General features: G+C 30.7%; 1 protein-coding gene across 11 annotated transcripts in view; it reads left to right on the top strand.

Moving 5' to 3' along the window:
• The window catches only part of LOC107437589 (uncharacterized), a 236,234-nt gene that overhangs the window by 100,878 nt on the left and 113,312 nt on the right, over window positions 1-22,044 (top strand). Inside the window, exon 1 of one of the 11 annotated variants that reach the window (XM_087167507.1) lies at window positions 14,868-15,107. The exons of 7 other annotated variants lie outside the window; for them this stretch is intronic. The gene's annotated coding sequence lies outside the window, so the exon portion shown is untranslated. Of the gene's footprint in view, window positions 1-14,867; window positions 15,108-22,044 lie in introns of those variants that run through there. 3 more of the 11 variants (XM_087167511.1, XM_087167512.1, XM_087167513.1) reach the window with 3 other exon arrangements.

A 22,044-nucleotide genomic window follows, 5' to 3' on the forward strand; every position in this document is an offset into this window, starting at 1 on the left:
GTCTCAATTATAAAATCAAATGTAATTTGGATCATAAAATTTTTACATGTTTTTTACGAGTGGCTTTAACCTAAGTTCATTAGCGGTAAAGTGTGCGTTTTTGAATGTAACCTCATTTTTTAGCGATTCATTTTTTCTTGTTTAAAGATATAGACACTATTTTATCATGGTAATTTAATTTCATTATTCAACGAAGTTTTGTCCCCAGATAAAAAACGAAATCAATTTTGGGAAAAAATGAAATAAAATGTATCAAAAAATGAATTAACATGGGAAGTTTTGCATACTTTCAGCATTTTCTGACTTTTAAGCTTTGCGGTAAAACTACCATCTTGTCTGATGGCTGACAGCCCCGTAATCATATAACTTAATTAAATAATAATTTAATGCATGAAGCACATCCGCTATTACATCTCCATGTTGTAATTCAACGTATAATTTCCTTCTTCGTATCAATTTTCCAATTGTTAAATAAATAAAGAAGCAGAGAAGAATTACAAGGAAAGATTAACTTATTTTCCCATCGGTGATGAAACTGCTGTTTAAGAATGTTGAGTATCTTTGAAATTGGGTCTTTTTCTCCGTAAAAATGAGGAGAAAACGTGGCTTCGAATTAATCTTATTTTAAACTGTAGCAAAATCTTGGTTAGCGGGGGAAAAGGATATCGAAACCCAAACCAAAAGTTTCATTTATCGCCACAAGAGGGCACTGTAGACTAGAGTATCAGAGAAATAGGTCAAAGGAAATTACAGGGTTGCCGTTGGTGATGCGTTGGGGTTATTTTCATTCTCGTTTTAATTTGTTATCGAATATTAACTTTTTAAGCACTATCTTTTCCCGCATTAAGTGATGTCGCATGGAAATTGAGATTTGAAATTTATTTCAAAACTATTTCAGCACTTGAATGAGCGTTGATCATTAGATTAATAATGTGATATTTAACTTTAGTCAGATTATGGTGACAAGGCAAAATGAAAAAATAAAAAGTGAAAAGGAAAGGAATCTAACATAATTTCTTAATTATTTTTTGATCATTAAGTTTCTGATCATTACTTTTTTGATCTTTCTTCTGTTTTTTTTTAAATTTAAGGCAACGTGCACAGAAAAGAAAACTTTAACTTTCATGAAAAGCAATAGTTGTTAGGATGGTTCTCTTGTTAGAATTCCAAAAAATGGTTTTAGGAAGGAAAAAAAAAAGAGATTAAGAATTGACTTATTTATTTATGTTTACATTTTCCCTTTATTTTATATCAATATTTAATTTCGACTTCGATTCAAATTTTATTTCTTTGAATATAAACAAAATATAAAATGCTAAATTTTTGTTATTATTTAGAAGAGTTCAAAGCATTAAAAAAAAATTATAACTCGTATTTAATTAGGAAATAGGATTCTTTTCGTGAACGAATTAATCTGTGTAGTAAAATATTTAACCTTTTTTTGATAGGTGTCACGTCCATTCGTCGTGCACAATTCGTCGAAGCGGCAGATCGTAGTGGGCGACAATTCATTGTGAGCACAATTCATCACAAGCACAATACGGCGTGGGCATAATTCGTTGCGAGCACAATTTCTTCGGGCTTCGATGAAATACATATATTTTCGTCGACAAAACTCTTGCATTGCCTACAAAAGCATTCTAAATATTTGTGTGTCACCATTCAAAAATTACAAACATTCATAAGAGGGTTTTGTGATTCGTTTATTGTTAATTTCCAGGAGGGGGAGGTGTATGCTTGCGTAAGACATGTTGTGACATGTCAAGACATGTAAAAATGTTTCGGCTTATCCTTAACCTAATGCATAATTTTCGAAAAAGATCTATATTGGTAGTTATTTTACTGTTAGTTATTTTAATAAAACAATGTGCAGACGACCACCGAGTAAGTTATCTTCTTCGCAACAAAAGAAAAATTTTACTGCTATTTTTAAATTTCCCGCCGTGCACTTGAAAAGAATGCACCTTTTATTGACCACATTTAACGACCAATATTTTGCTGACCATCTATATCTTGATCACTTTGTAATAGACCTGACTACAGTTCAGATTGCAATGGCTTCCCCTCTAAACTTAAAAATTTTCTGAGCGCCATCTACCGACAATATTGTCAGTTCATCTCCAGCCGCGGAACTGTTAGGTCGTGTCCTTGTCCATAATATCCGTAAATGTTTCATTACATTTTAGTTAATATTATTCGTAATTGTGTATTTTTTGTGACTGTTATATGCGCTCCATATTATGTTTTTGTTGTCGTATGCCATTAGGGCAAAGGGGATGCACTTCTTGCCTGTCAGTGGCGCTATTTATGGCCAAGAATCTGTCACACACATACGTCATAACCCGTTTATAGGGCCATATCCATTCATATATCCACAGTTCATAATTTTGACCCGAACTAGAGAATGATCAATCTCCAATTCAGTACAGGTATGGTTCGTTTTGGGATTAAGGAGGACTTTGTGACCCGACAGATTTGGCGTGCACCAGTCAAATTTACTACACGGGGTGTTTTTGGCAGGCGGGGATCAAACTCTAGACCTGTCAAGTCGGAATCATAATTTCTAGTGCGAACAGTTACATCTCTCGTATTTCTCTAAATTACAACTTACTATTAAAATTAACAATCATCGTTATTAATGAAGTCAAGAGATACTGCACTTTATTATATTTTTACAAAAACTTATTACGATTTGGAAACTTGTTGTTCAAACATTTCTATTCTAGAAATTTCTGTATTTTATAAAGTTAAGAGCTACGTCACTCAATGTAAAATCTGTAGAAAAAAAAACCCAGTAAACTAAGTATTTTAAATAAAAACTAGGAGGCTTCGCCCCCTGCTTGCTGGCGCTCTCCAACCCCCGGAACTGCCTTCGCAGTTCATTTCGGATTGTTCGCTCATTGGATACGTTCTTAACGTCTAGCTTTTGTATACTTTTTTGAACACTGAAGTTCCGAAAACTTTTCACTGTAGAAAATTCTAAACCTGTGCATTTCAATATTAATTTGAAATTGCAAACAGTTCGCATATTTTTCTTAATCACACTATTCTAAATTTCAGTTGTTGAGAAAAGTAACTTTTGTAAGTTTTGTTTTAAAGTCTTTCCCACCAGAGGGCTAAAACCATGTGTTGTAAAACAATATGAAATAGTACTAAACGCCGGATGTAAAGCATCGGCTTCTATGAAGATAATTTTGTAAGAATTTCTTTGATAATTGGGTATACTATAGCCTACGTCACAGGTTGTGTTATTCCTACTAAATTTAACCCATGAACGGCATTTTCTGCGAGCCTAACTTCAAGCCACAAATAAACAAACGAAGTGTTTGATCGTTTAAATAGCTGCTCGCCAGATTTTATTGCATTATAAAGAAAAGTAATTGATATTCGATTTTTGATTAATAATTGATTTATGTGGATAGTGGCATTTATGTGGATAGTGGCATAGAATTTAGCATTGCGTCATAGTAAATGTTATTCCCACTAAGTGGAAGTAGTTATGTTTTTTTTATATTATACCCAATTCGGTGAGAATTCACCCGATTAGACAGACATATGATGCTCACTACGTGCTCTTGCGCGCCGAAGCCCATCAATTAGAACGTATTAGCGTTTTATATAATGTAGATTAGCCATCTGATGCTCACTACGTGCTCTTGCGCGCCGAAGCCCATCAATTAGAACGTATTAGCGTTTTATATAATGTAGATTAGTCATCTGATGCTCACTACGTGCTCTTGCGCGCCCAATCCTATCAATTAAAATTGAAAATTGTTGCCAACGCGAGAAAAGAAATATCATCGGTTTTATTGATACATACGTATTAGCGTTTTATATAATATAGATAGCTATCCAATATAAAAGAAAAAGAGGTTCGTTATAACTAGAGCCCGGATTTTGATGACCTAAAATATCTCAATTAATGCCCTTAAGAAGTGCAAAAAATGCCCTTATGAACTGCAAAAAATGCCCTTAAAAGTACAAAAAATGCCCTTAAAATGCGAAAATTGCGCTAAAAATGCCTTATGACATGACTTAAAGTAAAAATATTGAACTAAAACAATGTTTTACTCTTTAAAATTATTATGAGTCGTTTCAAAAAATATAAAGCAATGGAATACTTGTTCTACGTTCATTAAAATTTGACAAATATGTTTTATATCCAAAAATAACAAAAAAAAGGAAAATGTATTGACTCCAAAACATTTTCATTTTGTATAGAAACTTAAATGAATATAACAACTTCCATCTCAGAATATTACTAAATATCAGAATTACAGTGGATTATTAAATTTTTTTTAAATAATATTTTGAAATGTAAACGAGCGTCTCTTGTCTGAAAGCAAATTTTTATACCAGGAGAAGCTTCTTTCAACGTCTACTGATGATGCTATTGGTGCGTACTTGAAAAGGACGGTCACACTTACTGACAATTCTTCTTCAATTTGAAAAGATGTTGCTTCACCTGTTAATATCCTAAAAATTTTCTTCATTGTTTGGAAGCCAGTGTAATAATAAAAAATTATAAAAAATAATAAAAATTAGAAAAATTTAACAAAAAATTTAAAATATGCTTTAAAATTTTAAAGAAAATGCCCTATAAATCTCAAAAAATGCTCTAAAGGACAAAGAATGTCCAAAAAGGCAAAAAAAAATGCAAATGTCATCAAAATCCGGGCCTTAGTTATAACGTACTTAGACTGTATTTTCTCTTAAGACTGCCATTTTTTTCTTTAAATACGGATTCATATTCTTTACTCAAATTATAAGGAGTAGCTACAAAAATGTAGTCCAAATAGTTTAACTATATGGAAAAGCACTCGAGCTTCTTAGTGTTATTTATTTATTTATTTTTTACTTGAGGCACGTTTCCAATCTATTTTTATTTTCTCTAAATTGAATGAAACTAATATTGAGACTACCTAGCGAATAGTTTCGGAGGTATAAGTGTTTTATTTAGAAAAAAGTACAAACTAAACAATGGACATTGCTTTCTATGTATTTTTTCTCGTTGAATCGAATGCGACCATACACAAGTCAATAGAATGAATAGTTCAAGATTTAAAAGGGTTTTTGTGTCTAAGAATGATTTTTATTGACATGTAGCGTATCTACCACTACAAAATTACAACTACAATTCACTAGTATATAAGACATGTTAACTCGACTCTATGTCGGGGTACCTTTTCATAGATGACGGTTGACATGGTTTAATACTCCTCTCCCCACAGACATGTACTTTTATACTTTTATATATATATATATATATATATATATATATATATATATATATATATATATATATATATATATATATATATATATATATATATATATATATATATATATATATATATATATATATATATATATATATATACTTTTGGTGTTAATTTTTCCGAAGAAAGACCCATTTTATTGCTATAATCACTGCAATAAGATGCATTTCATTGAATCTCATGTTGTGCCTACGATGAATTGTCTTTGCCACGAGTTATGCTGTCATCGAATATTATAGTGACTGTTTTGAATTTTTCTAAACAAAGGAGTTGAAGTTAAAGTAATTTTTTCTTAGATTATCACCATTAAAAAATATGGGTAAATTCTTACAGTTGTAGCAGACATTTTTGAGAGATGGTTCTTAAGTTTCACGGAGCAGGCGGATGCAAATTTCTTCAGGGGTCATCATTACAAAAAATGATAAAACTTGGCAGAAACGGTACGACTGAATGATTTTCTTATTGATTTAACATATACCCTGTCAAAGGCAATGCTCGTCTTCTAAGCTACAAGTATTGTGTATTATAAGAAATGATTTGCCTTCGGAATGTATTTTGATTCAAGAATCGTCATAAATTATATAAAATATTGCATTGTCATCGGAAATATCTGATAAAAAAAAAGAGTTTATGGTAACATTCGCACATAGGTGTTTGAAAAATAGCTATAAAATGAAGGACACAACGACACTTGTTTTAGAGAAATTCTTCCTAGAAAGAATGACCGAATATAGAATTTTACAAAAAATAATCGCCAAGGAGACGATTTAACCGTCTAGAAAAGAGTGAGTTTCCGTGAAAATCTAATAGTAAATCGTATGCATGAAACAAAGGAATAAGTTTAACCTTTTACTTCCGACGTTTCCAGTGTACAGAAAAGGAAAAAAAGAAAGAAAAGAGATGGATTCTGGAAAAGCACGCGGGCATCACATGACCTTCGAACGTAAACATCGGCGAGTTGCCAAAATTAAATGACTAAATGAATGTCGCTTAATATATTATAGTAAATGACACAAAGAAATCTTTTCAATTTACCTCGTTAAGATCATATTTTGCGTCATTTAGGAATTATTGAGTTTTGTTCAAAACAGAACTGTTTACATGTTTTGATAATGCCCCAACCGCTCACGTAGTTTGAATCGATATATTTTTTCTACCCATTCTAATAAATGACGAGCTTAATGGTGGAGAAATGTTACAGAATTTTAGAAAAAGAGTAATTTTATTAAAATGCCTTGAAACACGTGAAAGAGCTGTTTACGAAACATATTTTTCCATTATTAATGTCTTATTTAAAGATTTGCCGGCGTTATAATTATTCAATACCCGCTTATTACTGAACCTTCTATATTATTAATAACTTATTATAAGATTTGTCTGGGCTATTATTGTTCATAACCTTTTAACTACTTTACTAGCTACGTATTCCACCATTCTTAAAAAGACTTATTTAAAGAATTACCAGAACTATTATAATTAAAACCTCCATTAAGTTCTAAACCTCAAATTATAATCAACTTATATAAACCTCACTTATATAAACTTATGTAAACCTCATATTTAACTTATTCTTAAAGATTCCGTTGAATTATAAAATTTGACTTTAATGATTATTTCTATAGTTTAAAACGGACTAACAACGAACTTTATTACATATTCTATTATTCTTAAAGATTAGGCCAAACTATTAGATTTGGCATAAAAAACTATGTCATTAAAGAATTTGCTAAATATGTTCTTCTATTAAGTTCATTAGTTGAGTCTTTCATTTTTTCTATTAAGTTCATTTGTTCAAATCATTGCGCTAAGGCATTGTCTTATGGTTACATTTAAAAGTCGTGGTAAACCTTAATAATCTTTATTTATAAATATTTTTTAGCAAAATGTACATATTATTTTAACGACATAGAGTAACAACTTGAATAAGGTATTCCGCATCTATCTTCACATCCATTTTCTTGTATATTTTAAATATATATTTAAATTTTATTCAAAACTACAAGATTTTAAGCTAATAAAATTTTTCCACAATTTAAGAAATATATTTAAATTTTAATAAGCGTATCGTCCATTAGTTTATTTTATTCAATATTATATTTAATATTACACCTTAAACTAAACTCAGTGGCTCGACAGCCCATAAAGGGCCAAGGCCTACTGTGCCCATCTCAGTTTTCTTGACCTTGGGCTCTGGGGTGCAGGAGCAGATGTTCCGGTCAGGTGGACCGCGGTACCCCCAATGTTTAGTTCCCAAGCATGCTTGGTACTCATTTATCGACCCACTGAAAGGATGAAAGGCTGAGTCAACCTTGCTTGGCCCGAGTATCGAACCCAGGATCTGTGGCATGGGAACGCGAAGCGCTACCACTCAGCCACTGGGCGTCAATATTACATCTTACTATGCATAAAAATTTTTATTGTACGGGAATCTTTTTATTTCGCATGAAAAGGAGCCACTAAGTATAAAAAGTTTGTCAATAGTATCTGATTAATCTATCAATGTCCACATCACAATTTTTCAATTGTATTTTGAAGATGTTGTATTATTAGAAACGTCTTTACAAAGGGATTTCTTAAAATTAAATTTTTTAATGACGGAATATTAGAACGCCTTTAACGGTTTGAATTTGCCCAATCGATTATTTTTTATATAGATAAAAATGAAAGTCTGTCTGTGGGTGTGTCCTTTATAGACTCCTAAACCATCCAACCGAAATCTATAAAATTTGGCATACAGATAGTTTGAAGAGCAAGGAAGGTCACTGTGGTCATTATAGTATTCTGCGACGAGCCGTTCAAGTTGTATGAGCGAAAAACGAAAACGAATTTTCTGATTGGTTAAAGCTCTAGCCATTATTTGTAACTACATACGATTCAATTTTTTACATATTCTACAGATAACATAAGTGATAATTACCAGCTATATAGCATGATTTGATCAAAAAACTACATTATTGCAAGTATTTAAATATTTTTTTTTTATATTCGTTGTGTCAGATAAATTAAATAAACAACATTACATGGTAGCACGCTATGTCTACGTCACCAAATTTATACTTTTAAAGTTGTCAGATATCTCATGCTTTTCTTATTTGTATTAATTCTTTTAAAACGTGTTTCTAAAAATTTAATTACTTAAAATTAACGTTAAAAAATATTTACTCATTCAAAGGAAAAATAGAATACCTGCAAGTACCGTACTGTGGGTATCTTGATCTTGATAAGTTGTTGAAACGTGGTATTTGTTTACGTTAGCAACTGTTCTTTCAATTCTATTTCGAGTAAGCCAAGCCCATCAAGTATTAATTCTCTTAAGTGATACATTCTATATTCTTACACGAAGATTCTTTCACACAGATTTCATTTCTTTCTCTACATATTTCTTATATAACACAAAGACAAGCGTGAAGCCAATTAGAATATAAACAAACTAATTTTGCATGGAAGTTGCCACGTACACAAAACAAAACAAATATATCATATGAAATACATAAACAAATAATAAATCTAAGTGAAGTGAAAGGCGTTGGCGAGAAAGAATTATGTATATTTCAGCAAATTCGATGAGCGATACTGCGTTTTATTTGAATAACTTCTCTTTAATTAACATTCTAACTTATGTGGAACATGTTATGTTACTTGTTATGTAACTTGTTATGTTACTCGTTATGTTACGTAGCTCAACTTTAACGCACCATTTTGCGTATAAACGACCAGCTGGCGTTGACATCATAGGTCACGTGTTAATATCCGTCATCCTCTTCTTGAAGTGCAAGTACCCAATTGATGGTACTAATTCGTTTAAGAAAAACGTAAAAAATCGGTATATTATTATAGACGCCAATGATTAATGTAAGTAATATATGCATGTTAGAATAAAAGAAACAAGCTTATGTACTAGAAAGCAAAAGTAATACAGTAAGGGTATATATTTGTCTAGAAGAACCATAAGAAATAGTTATTCTATCACTGACGTTCCTGTGTTGCCATTAGCAGTTGAGTGTATGCAGGCTGACGTTGTGTATGATCGAGACGAGACTGAGTAGCAACAACGTGAGGAGGAGGATAATGTCGCCGTCACAAGTAGCAAGTCAACTGTTCAATGTGGACCATCCAACGACAATAAGCCTTAGCAGATCGAAGTGGGCGTTACCGTCAAGATAAGCATTTTCGCATCACGTCCGGGTCACCAATTGGGGGGGGGGGTGGAGTTATCGACAATGCCAACCTTCATCTATCAAAAGGTACCTCGTGATTGAATCTAGTTATCATGTCTTATATGCTAGTGAATTGATGTTTAATTATCGTAGTGTAAAATATTTTACGCCACAAATCGAAATAAAATGAAATGGGCTAAAAGGCAAAGGGTGAAAAGATTAATGGAAAATTCGTTTATTAAAACCAGAGAAAATCGCCATGACGCTTAATTAATATGTTGTACTGACGGTAAACTGGTATTATGGTAATTGGTACAGTTTTGATAAGAATTCTAAAATGGGTTTTCCGTAGTTTCAGAAAATATTCTTTCCACTGGTAGCAAAGATAGTGCATTAATATGTTAATGAATTAAAAGTAAAAGAGCTTTCTTTCCTTCACTAAGTATATTCAATAGTTAATTTAAGGATGAATAGATAACTGGTCATGTTCCAAAGTTCTTATCAAGGTCTTATGAGAATTCAATTTGTTTTTAAAATGTTGCCTTTAGTTTACTGCCTCTGATAAATGTATTTTGCTCAAAACTCAAACGTTGAAGGATTATGCAATAAGAGCTAAATATACTAATAAAGGTATCAAGTATTATATCGACATATTTGCTGAATATTAAAACTGCACAAATACTAAGCAGTTTTAATACCGATACTGTGGAAATAAGTGTTTTTACGTCCCCTCGAAAGGGATATGTATAGGAGAAAATTACTTGAAAGTGGTAAATATTGACAATCATGAGCTGGCTGAGAGCATTTTATCTTTATTCTAATTTTTAATGAGAAGAGCTACAAAAAACGAGACCTCAATAACGTAAAGCCACCGATAAGGGCAACAAATAATATTAAATATAAAAAAAAATTGAAATTATTTTAGCTACATTAATTGAAAATCTTAGTGAAAGAACCAGGTAAGTGACATTTTCAGAGCGAAAGAAAAGTTGTAACTGAACAATTTTGTTACCAATTTAGTAGAATGCGGGTATAATTCTTTGCTTTGTTTTATTTACCAATGTCTATTTTGAAATAAAAATCATGGAAGCATACTGAAAACTAATGTGGATTAGTTAGATTAAGATTAAAATGAAGGGAAAAACAGTTCTTTTACATTAAACACACTAATATTGATGTAATCACTTTTTCTAATTTTTTCTGATTCATCAATTTTCTTAAAAATGTCACCTACCCGGTTCTTCCATCAAGCTCTTTAATTGGGCCGGTATATGCCTTTCAGTTTAAAACATTATTTCGTAGTGTTTCTCAGTACTGATTGACACAGTGTGAAGATCGGGTATTCAGCTAGGTTTTGTATAAAAATACTCATTAATTCTGTAATTTTCGAATCGATATTTAGTAACAGGAAATATTTTCTGATTCAGTGTGTCAAGTTATTTTGTTTGAACCACTGTATGTACTTTGATAGTGTTAAGAAAAAACCAACAAGAATTAGTGTTGCCATCTTAAGGTCTGGTTTCTTAGAACAAGCGCCTTATCTGGGCATCAGCGGAAAGTTGACGTAGAACTGACGCCAAAAAAATACTTTTTTGTTAGCTCAGCGTGAGCAGTCGGTCCAACGCAGACATTATCTCTCATTGCGCATGCGTTAATAACGCAAACAAATATTTATTTTGAATTTGCATTGATTTTGTTATTGTCGACCAGTGTTTTAGAGAACAAATAATGACTTTGTCCAAGAAAAAACACATTATAGCTGAGTTAAATGAAGAGTGCTATGTTTAATGAAGAAGCTATGTTTAATGTCAAAATCAAAATCTTGGCTGATTTCAATGTGCTGTTGGATGTTGTCCGCCATTGCTTCTGTCGTTAACGTCACGTTGTAATCCAACTGCAGTTGAGTTGGACGGCAATTGTAGTTCAAGATGAGCGTTCGATGACGTATACTATCAAACTCACAAATGGGCCAATCAGAGGTTAGCGCTGATTTCCAGCTGGCGGCGTCCTGTCCTAAGAAACCAGGCCTTTACCCGTTACTTTTCTCGCAATGTTTCGCAAATCGTTTCCGTTCCAACGATACCGTTTCTTTCCTAAACATATTCGCAAAACATGGAACTGCGGCTTACTTTGTAGATTATTTTCCTAACTGAAACCTCAATTTTTTTCTTCTTTCTTTTAAATCGGAAAATTCCTCAAAATCTTAAAATTTATATTTAATTTCAATAAATAATGCAAGAAATTTAAAAACAAAATCACGAAAATATAATTTCACATTTATTAGCAAAATGTATATGGATATTAGGGAAAGTTCTAAAGGGAAAAACATCATTCCAACCTTCTAAGAAAAAAATGCGTTTGCGTTTTGACTTAGCATACCTTGACCTAAATGTTAGTTTCTTTAACGGTTATCCATAAAAAGGTGAATTTTGTTTTGTTCGGATAACGCTTAAGTTTAATAGACAACTGGGAAAATAAAATGAATACTAACTTTGTGTTTTAACACTTTTTCTTGAGTTTATTGCATCATTAAGAAAAATTTACAGATAAATAAATAATAATAACTGATTAACAAATTATAGTTTATTCATAAATTTTGGATATAAGTTTGGTAGTCATACCCATTATTATCCTGAAAAAAATGTCTTCTACAGAACGAGATCTTTTTATTTCTCTTATGCCCACTTTTTTCCTTGAAAAAAGTTGAACTTCATATTTAGCATTTTTAAGATAAATTAGTTTATTTTAGGGGGCTAAGCCCCCCATTCGCTGCCACTCACCATGCTGCCATGATTGCTTAATAATTGTATTTCTTGGCAGAAAACAGTCTTTCTACTAAAGTATATAAAAAGTATATACTCAATATATGTGATAAAAGGAATTCTATTGGTTTACGCTTGTGCTGCCACTTCACACGTCCATATATCATTCTCTTTTAGTATTGCAAAAATTTAGATCTATTGGTGAACAGAAGAGTAATTTTTTTTTTTTAAATAACATTTATATTGTTATAACATTACGCAACATCATAGTGTTCAAACAAATTTGAGTTCACAACAGTAATTAAATATTTTCGCTTACCAAACGGGCAGATATAATGTTGTTGTTGCTGTTGACGTATGCCTGTTTAGGCAGAGGGGAGCGATTGTTCTCGTTTTCCAGTGGCGCCATCTATGGCCAAGAATTCGACTTCTGCCACACCATACGTCACACCCGTTTATAGGGCGGACCCATTTATTCATCCACAGATCGTAATTCTGAACTGCTACATGGGGAGTCTTCGACCGGCGGGGTTCAAACCCACGAACTCTCGGACATGGGCCCAGCGCCCTACCGACCAGGCTATCCTGGCCGGCAGATATAATAAATTTTTGCTTGCATCTCATTGTGCATGAAGATAATTGTTAAGTTCTAAATCATTTAACAGATCTCTTTAACTGTAATTTATAACAGTATATTAATGTTATTTGCACAAAAATAATAATTGTAAAGGGGTTAATAAGATTAGACCACCTTTCTAAATAACTTTATCTTAAAATGTAGCGCAGAATTACGCTATAATAATAATAAAAACAACAACGATTGTCTTAGTTTTAAACTCCAGACAATGAAGCTGCACGGATAACAATGGAAAACAGCGGCATCATCATTAGATTTTCATACATAATAAGATAAGCTTTACATTTTTACACGGCTTTCAAACTATTTCACGTAAAGAATTTTTTTGACAAGAATTTTTATCATTGAAAAGCTTTTCAAAACTAATTTTTACGTAAAAACAGATTAAAACTTAAAATGCTCTCATAAATCATGTTTTATTCATAAGCAGAGTTTTAAATTGAAAATTAGAAAAACACCCTGCATTCATCATCAAATGGTTTGCCTTAATGCAAATAAGTAAAGGGTAAAAATAAATAAAAAAAGAAAAAAAAAAGATCTAAGCATTGTTTATTTTAAAAAAGTTCGGCCATTTAACATTCCAGAGATTTTAAGAAATTACGCTAAGTATTGGTACATAAATTGCAATATATACATATTTATAAAAATTTAACTTAGATTCAGACAACATGTACAATAGTTGCACAATATCTGCACATTATACCATTAATTAAGGGCTATATTCAAAAGATTAAATATAGTTTTAAAAGACGTTTCAAAACTTAAAACAATTAGATCTGGAATATCACAAGAAAGTTGCATGTTTATGCTAAAATTACAAAAAAATAAACTATGTGTTCGTAATTAAAAATTGGGCACTTGCACTTCAAGAAGAAGCAGATCACGTATGACGTGTGACACGTGACCTACACGTGTGACATATGACGTCATCGCCAGAAGATTGTTTATAAGCAAAATGTTGCGTTAAAGTTGAGCAAAATTTCTCCACATTAGTCAGAATATCGAATTTGTTGAAATTGTCTTGTCTACCTCTTTTACTGAACTTATCATAATTATTATTTGTTTTATTTATTACTTGTTCATGATTTTTATTGTAAGCTTGACATATTTCTGTTTCGTGTACCTGGCAACTTCGATGCAAAATTAGTTCGCTTATGTTCTGCCTCTCATTGTGTTAAGTAGTAAATATAGAGTGAAAGAATTAAAACCTTTGTGTAAGAGTATCGCATGTGTCACTTAAGAGAATTGATACTTGATGGGCTTGGCTTACTCGAAATAGAATGGAAAGAACAGTTGCTAACATAAACAAATGCCACGTTTCAACAACCCATCAAGATCTAGATCAGGAGTTTCCAACTTACATGAGGCCGGGGGCCACAATTAAACACACAAATCAAATGGCGGGGTGCAACTTTATCAAAATTTTTTGTAGGACTCTTTTTATGTTTGAAGAAACATTAAATATTACTGTCAGAGTTTTACCAAGTTGTACAAAACAAAAGTATTGAATTACGAATTAAAATAAGAAGTAGATTTTCAAAAATATTTAATTGTTATTAATAATAATTTTAAAGACATAAATAAATAATAAAAATTCGGGCTACAATAACTTTAATGTGCACCTATGTATTAAACAATTAATGTGCAACATATATCTAATTGTTAAGGTATTAAAACTTACATAGTAGCACACAAAATATTCAATGAGAAAATTGAGGTTTGTCTGCTGCAACCACCAGAGAATCGATATTTACATTTGAAATTTAAAATTTACAAATGCGAAAGCAGTTTCGGGGAGTTGGAGAGCGCCAGCGAGCAGGGGGCGAAGCCTCCTAGTTATATGAATTTGCGGTACTATTTTATTATTTTCATAATTTGTAGAATCAAATTTGTTATTTAATGTGTCCCGTACATTTGTTATGAATTGAAAACGGAAATATAGTGGACATTTCGCATTCAACCTTAACAAAATATAAATGAATGATTTGGCGACAAAGCGCCAACATATTGGCGATGATAAAAACAGCTGAGAGAGAGAGAGCGGTTGTTTGAATGTGGATTAGTTACCTTTTCAATCTATTGAACGTCTACCTGTTCTCGTTTCACCTCGGGAATTCCAAGGAGGATAGAATTGTTAGTTTCCGCGATTTTGTTCTTGTTTTGATCTCTGTTAGTTAATCTGTTTGATTTTCTTTAAGTGCACTTCCTCACTTGTCTTTTAACCAAGTGGTTTACATCGATTGTTTTTACTTTGGAGATATTCACTAGAGAGGTGAGTTTCACATTTTTAAATCTAGATAAATAACTTTTTTTAGCAACAATTATTTTACATTTATTCCCTTTTAAGCAATAAAACAAAAAAATATTTGAATAAAGCTATTTTAAATTAATTTTAAAATTATACAATAACAATAGTTTTGATACAATGATTTTGAATTCTTTTAAAATATTTTAATTACCAAGTGTACTACACCTCTTAATTTTACTTAGGAGATTTTTAGAAGCGAAGCATTGCGATGAATAAATACTAAAAAAGGATCATATTAGCTGTTCAAGCATTTTTTGTAAACTATTAAATATTATTGTTTCACTACAATGATATTTAAATGTGTTTTAAACAATTTAATGATAGCTTTGCTGTTATTATTTTACATATTAATGAACGATTTTGATTGTTGCATGAATATTAATTAAAAATATTTGTATAACAATCAAATCAAATAAATATTTTTCGATTGTATTTTAACTCTGACAATTTTTAGAATATTTTCACAATTGATATTGAAACTAATATTAAATTTGAAATTATTCTTTTTTGAGTATTTTATTTTATTTTTGAGTTTTTCCCTATTTCTTTAGCTTGTCAATTATGATAAAAAAATAAATAATTTTTATTTAATTTTGTTTAGGTAATTATTTAATGTATATAGTGAACTTTCTTATCATGAGAATACTTATAGTGGATCCTTCTATTATTATTTTATTTAAACTTTAAACTAACTCTTATTTATATTTATCAAACTGTAACGATTAGTATGCAACCTATTTTTTAAGAGTTTCTTCAACTACTTTGAATTTATTTAAATATATATTACAATTTGTTTAAATGTTCGAAAAAAAAAATTAACAGCGTTTTTTCTTGTCGGGGGGGGGGATAAATGATCTTTGGTTAGATATTTTTCTCACATGTTTTTTGTTGTAGTCAACAATTTTTGCTTCACTATAATTTATAGCATGCTTATTTTTATAATTTTAATATTATACAGGCTCTTAATTATGAAATTCAAATATGCATTTAAAAATCATGGGGACTGCCCACAAGTAAAAGATTAGAGGGGACAGAGTTAAAAAAATTGTGACAGTTTGTTGTGAGGTGGAGGGGATAATAGCAAGTGTGATATCCCCCGATTCAGAGCAAGTGTGGTATTTGAAATCAGCATTTTATGGAATATGATTATGACATAATTTAAAAGATGATTTAGAACATATGTTTTGTTTATAAACTGCTAGCATACTTTTCTGTGATATATCGTAGAATATTGAAAAACTTACGGTTAAAAAATTAATGTGATTTGCGGGCGGCACCATACAATAAACCAAAAAAATTCAAAAATTGAGTTATACTTTGATTTAAAATAATGGTTAAAATAAAAAGCCTTCGTTATTTTTTTTAAAGAACTCAGCAAGGATAGGCTGCGAACGAAAGGAACAAATTAAAAGGATGTATCCAAAATAGGAAACTCTTTCAAACGTTATTTTTATCTAGTTAAAAGAAAGATTAATTCTGACTTGATGCACCCAGTTATTTTGCAATTCATCAGAAAGCTTTTTCTTGTAAATGTTTTACTTCATAGATTTATGATTGAGAAAATGTGTGCTAAAATTGTGTGAGCCAATTTAAAAATATTTTAGCAAAGCATTTGTCAACACTAAAAGAAAAGAAACTAGATCGCGTTAAAGAGCTTTAGACAGATCACTAGTACCCACGAAATCAAAGTTTTGTGCAGATCACTAATTCCCACCAAAGCAGAGTTTTGTGCAGATCACTAGTACCCACCAAAGCAGAGTTTTGTGCAGATCAGATCACTAGTACCCACGAAAGCAGAGTTTTGTGCGGATAACTAGTACCCACCAAAGCAGAGTTTTGTGCAGATCACTAGTACCCACAAAAGCAGAGTTTGGGCAAATCCATTGCACACATAAGCCTTTGAAAAAATCCGCATTAATTCTTATTCTATTCTATGGAGTTCAAACGAAGGAGTTATGGTAAATCACTAGACTACGTAAGGAGTTTAAAACAAGGAAAAACCCCACACTAAAGGATTTTGAGCAAATCGCTTGTTTTCACTTCAGAATTTTGAGAAAATCATGAAGCACAAATAAAAAGTATGATTAACAGATTATTTAAATTAGTTTTAAGTTCTTTTTCAATTTTCAAATAAAAAGCATAAGTGGGATCGCAAGAAAAAAAATATTGAAAAAATTATACTACGCTTTGTTCAATTTGAAGTAAATTATTCAATGATCTGTTTTAGAATGATATTGTTCATAATAATTTCAAATACTTAATTTACGATTAAGAAATTCTTGGTATTTTAACCGCATCCTCTTTCAATATAAAGCTTCCAAGGAAAACGATTTATTTTATCATGATCTTCGCTAATCTAAAAACTTTAGCCTGACCTGATTTCGTTTCGGTGAATTAAAGAAAATGGTCAAACTGTTTGTAAAAGGCAAGAAAATCATGTCATTACTTTTGAGTCGAAACGACTTCATCAACGGGTAAGGAAGAAATCCGCAGTTCCGATCTATTTCGAATTTAAGTTTTGTTTTCTTTGGATTGATTGATATTTTAGCTTTGTTGGTCTGATTTCGCTTTGAGAAAAAAATATTATATTTAAATACGATTTAGAACATTTCCTATTGTTTCAAGATTTATTTTATTCCCACTAAATTATTCACTTCATTGTGTTCTAATAGTTTGTTTTTAATGATGTCTTCAAATACTAGTTCAAGCGATATATTTCTTCTTAGAAAAATTCGAAGATTACAAAAGACATTCTTAATTTTATAGTTTTTTCCTGTATATGATCTAATTTACAATGTGTGCTTAGAAGAATGTTCAATGGTAGATTTTAACAGTTATTTTACAACAAATCATATATCAAACTGAGGGTAAAATAACCTAGTTTTTCAACATATTTGTGTTTGTCAAAGTTCTTTTACTAAAGAAAATAATAAAAAAAAGCCATAGATAAAGTTATAGTAAAGCTATAATTTCTTAAATTGTATTTACCATACCTCCACAATTATGAAAATTTTTTTTTGAAAAATTTGGATTTTTTTAAGAAATCATCAATTTGGTCAGGTTTTTTTCTTAAATGAAAATCATAGAAATCAATGAGTAATTCTTAATGTTTTGATAGCTTTTATGAGCTCAGGCAATCGGAGTAACTTCTTAAATTTTGAAAATTTAGATTAAAAACACTTATCATTTTCGCAAAACTGCGACCTTTATTCATATTAACGTTTTCATAGTCACTGACTAAAGATAGATTAACAGTCATAAGTAACTGTTACCAATTCACAACAGTTATAAAAACAACTTATTAATAGACTGAAAAGCGATGTTTCATGTGAAAAAGCTTTCGAAAAACAGCTTTTAAATCCAATTCTTTTCACAATTACAATCAAGAGAATGCGCGAGTACTGCTTTGTACAAAGAAACGACTGGGTATACTTGATGGCACGTCGACTAAAGCAAAAAAAAAAAAAAAAACAACGTGAATAAAATATAAATAAAATACGAAAATGAACATACTATAGTTTTGACACTATAAACGAGAACCTTTCTCATTGTCTAAGCACGAAATAATTGTAGAAAGACCATTACTTTTCTAATGTTCATACACTGAGAGAGGTTCATGTTTATAGAACCGAAACTATAGTATGTCCATTTGTATACTTTATTTTTTTGTTTTATTCTCGTTATTTTTTTTTTTTTTTTTGCTTTAGTTTACCGCTTTGTTGCTTCCGCAAAATCGCCGAAACGAAAGGCGTTTTGCGTCCTGCAAATTGCTGAGAATAAATCTATAATTTCAGTTCATCCTGCATTTCGTGAATATTTTCATTATGGTTCCCATGTGGCAGAACCATTCACCAATGGTATTCCATTACTCCGGAGTAATTAATGTGGGAAGAGTTGAACTTAGATGCGTGTCGTTGCTCATATTAAACATTTGTAAGAAAAACTACTCTATATCTTCAATTTCAACTCGATGTATGATTATTTGTAGATAGTCTAAATCAAACTGCAAAACGGTACATTTCTCGCAATACTTGATCCAGGAGTTCCCTTGTCTTCTGGATTGGGTTCAAAATTACAAGGCTACGGAGTTGAACATTAGCAGTCGTAAACCCAAAAATTGGGTCGGCTGTTCAACGACGGTTATAAAATAAAATAAAATAAAATCAAACTGTTAAAATATAACATTTAAACTGGAACATTCCTTTAGAAAATCTCTGTTTTTATTTGAAAATGTATTTTCAAAGCAACAAACATGACCATTCAAAGTTAATTAAATGAAATCTGCATTTATTTTTATTTTATTTATTTATGATTTTTCTGTATGAGATTTTATTAAACTGTCGCTTTTTGAATTTCTTTTTATATTGACGAATTTCATAAAATCAAAGGTATAACTAAATGTTTTTCAAATAAATCGAATAATTGATGTTTTTGTTTTGCCTGTGTTACTTTAAAAGTTTTTTTCCTCGTATATTATTTTAGAAATAAAAGCAAAATTTGTTTAAACAATTCATAAGTGATAATGTAGAAATCTTAATTTTAGTTTTATGTTATTTTTTTAGTTAATTATTTTATTTTTTTAAAAATAATTTCAACGAGTTTTGTTTCGATATCTAATCAAATATTTTTTTCTAATTACAACGGAAAGTATCTTAGAAAGTTACTAATGCGAATTCATTATTTTTTCTATTCCCTTATTGAAAAAACATTCATAAAATACATGAAACTTTGAAAAATGACAAAATTACTTACAAAGTTATATTGCAAAGTTTATTATTAGTTAAATTAATTACTTACAAAATTACTTCAGGTACAAAGATGTCTCGAAATATAGAAATTCGAGTCTGTAGTTTAATTTGAAATAAATATACAATACACAGCTTACTGGCGTTACGGAAAGAAACTAGATCAATGATTCAATCACAAGATTGTTGTTTTAAACTTTTTACATTTTTAAAATGAAATAATCAGAGATCGTAGATAAATTACTTCTAAATATCAAACGTCTAAAATAGTACACTATTGCGTTATGCAGGATAAAGATGAAACTTAATATATAGTTTAAGAATACTGTTTGAAAAGGGGGGGGGGAAGAAAACGCATTTAGGTGTACATTTAGGTGTGAAAATTGATATATAAGCGTGGCTAATACAAAAAAGTTATCGGAACTTAACAATTCGAAATTACAAATTGAAATTACAAATTACAATTCGAGATTCACAATTAAGAAGTTTCACATCGAAACCTGTTCGACTTTTGGTTGAAACTTAATGGTATTTCAAATGGTCGTCTTTCAATTTCTTCTGGCAATCAAACTAGTTTCGGTGTCTCAAAACCATTGCCTTCTTTGATTGTGATTGTTCAGATTTCAATCATGCTTTTGTTTCTTATTCGCTTAAATATTTATTTGCAATCTCTAAAATGTATAGAATTTATTTCCAATTTTTGACTATGATTATTAAAACGTATATTAAAGTCAGCTTTTTACGAAACATCCAGTATATAACAAAAGAATATCTTGTGAATGTTCATTATTTGTATTATACAGTTATTTATGTATACTTCATGTTAACTATGTAACTGATTAGAAAAGCTTAATTTTGCACTTTGAATTCCTACGTATTCTCTTTGCTGAATCCAATGTTGATGATGCAGCCTCCTCATTTATTCAACAAGAACAAACTCATATTAAAGTTAAATTTTGAGAAACCCATTAAGAATGAGATAAAATTTTATTCCTAAACGATTTTTACTGCTGCCAAAAAAAACTTAAATTAACTATTTCAATATTTATAACACAATTAGTCTTTCTTTTCTTTTCTTTTTTCTGTTAAAACAAAGTTTTTTTTATTTTTTTTTTATTTCCAATGAGCTGCACAATCGGTCTTGCCGATAAGCAGACCTACTGCGTTCTCCAGAGGTGGTATCCACTCTTTCAGGACCACCACAATGGGTGAGATACCGTTGGCCATGTTAATTTGGACGTGTAGTTTCTGCCACGTTAGATGGCAGCGCCGAGACTCTATTTGGATGCTAAAGTGCACTAGGGATTTAATTTTGCCGGAAATGCCAAGAGCCAATAAGGCACTCCAGGGATCTTTTACATGCCGCATAATCATACGACATGGCCGCTGAGGATTTTCTGCATCCCGAAAATCCGGTGTCTGGGCCGGGGATCGAACCCGCTAACTTGGGCTCAGAAGGCCGACGACAAACCAACTGCGCCACCCAGCCACTGTTAAAACAAAGTAAAAATTCTAATTTAAATTCAACAATACTTTTCCCCTGATATTTGATAGAGCAATCACTTCATTGTTTCCTATCAATGACTTTTTGATTATTGAATTTATTATAAAACAGATCTGTACATCATTTCTACTTTATGGGTGATAACATATTGTATGATAGTAGCTTTTGTCTAACACAAAAGTGTTCCTTCTAATTAAAAAAAAACATTTACGGAAGATTTAAATTACAAATTTTATTTTGAACTAACTCCTTAAATTTCTAAATTTATGTCTTAGGTATTTTTATGGATTTGTTTCCATCAGTATTTTCAGATTTTAGTTACAGCAGATCATTAACTATGTAACAAACAGTAAAAACAGTATCATAATTTTTAGAGTTGAATTTCACTTAAAAATTAAAAGAAAAAAACTTCCCAAGCTATTTTAATATAATAATATAAATGCTATTTTTTTTAAAAAACGAATCATTTTTTGCGTAATTTATGAAGAGTATTTTAATGCAATAAATACAATGCGTGATAGTACACTTTGAATCTTAATTTTTTAAAGCATTTGGGAGAATTAATTTTTATGAATCATTCAAGATTAATCTTGAAAAGGTTTCGTAAATCTGCATTAAAATGTAATCTATCATTCTCCAAAAGATTAATCTT

Source organism: Parasteatoda tepidariorum, chromosome 7 (assembly GCF_982258835.1).
Source record: "Parasteatoda tepidariorum strain Cologne lab strain chromosome 7, Ptep-v5.0, whole genome shotgun sequence".
Classification (NCBI taxonomy): Eukaryota; Metazoa; Arthropoda; class Arachnida; order Araneae; family Theridiidae; genus Parasteatoda; species Parasteatoda tepidariorum.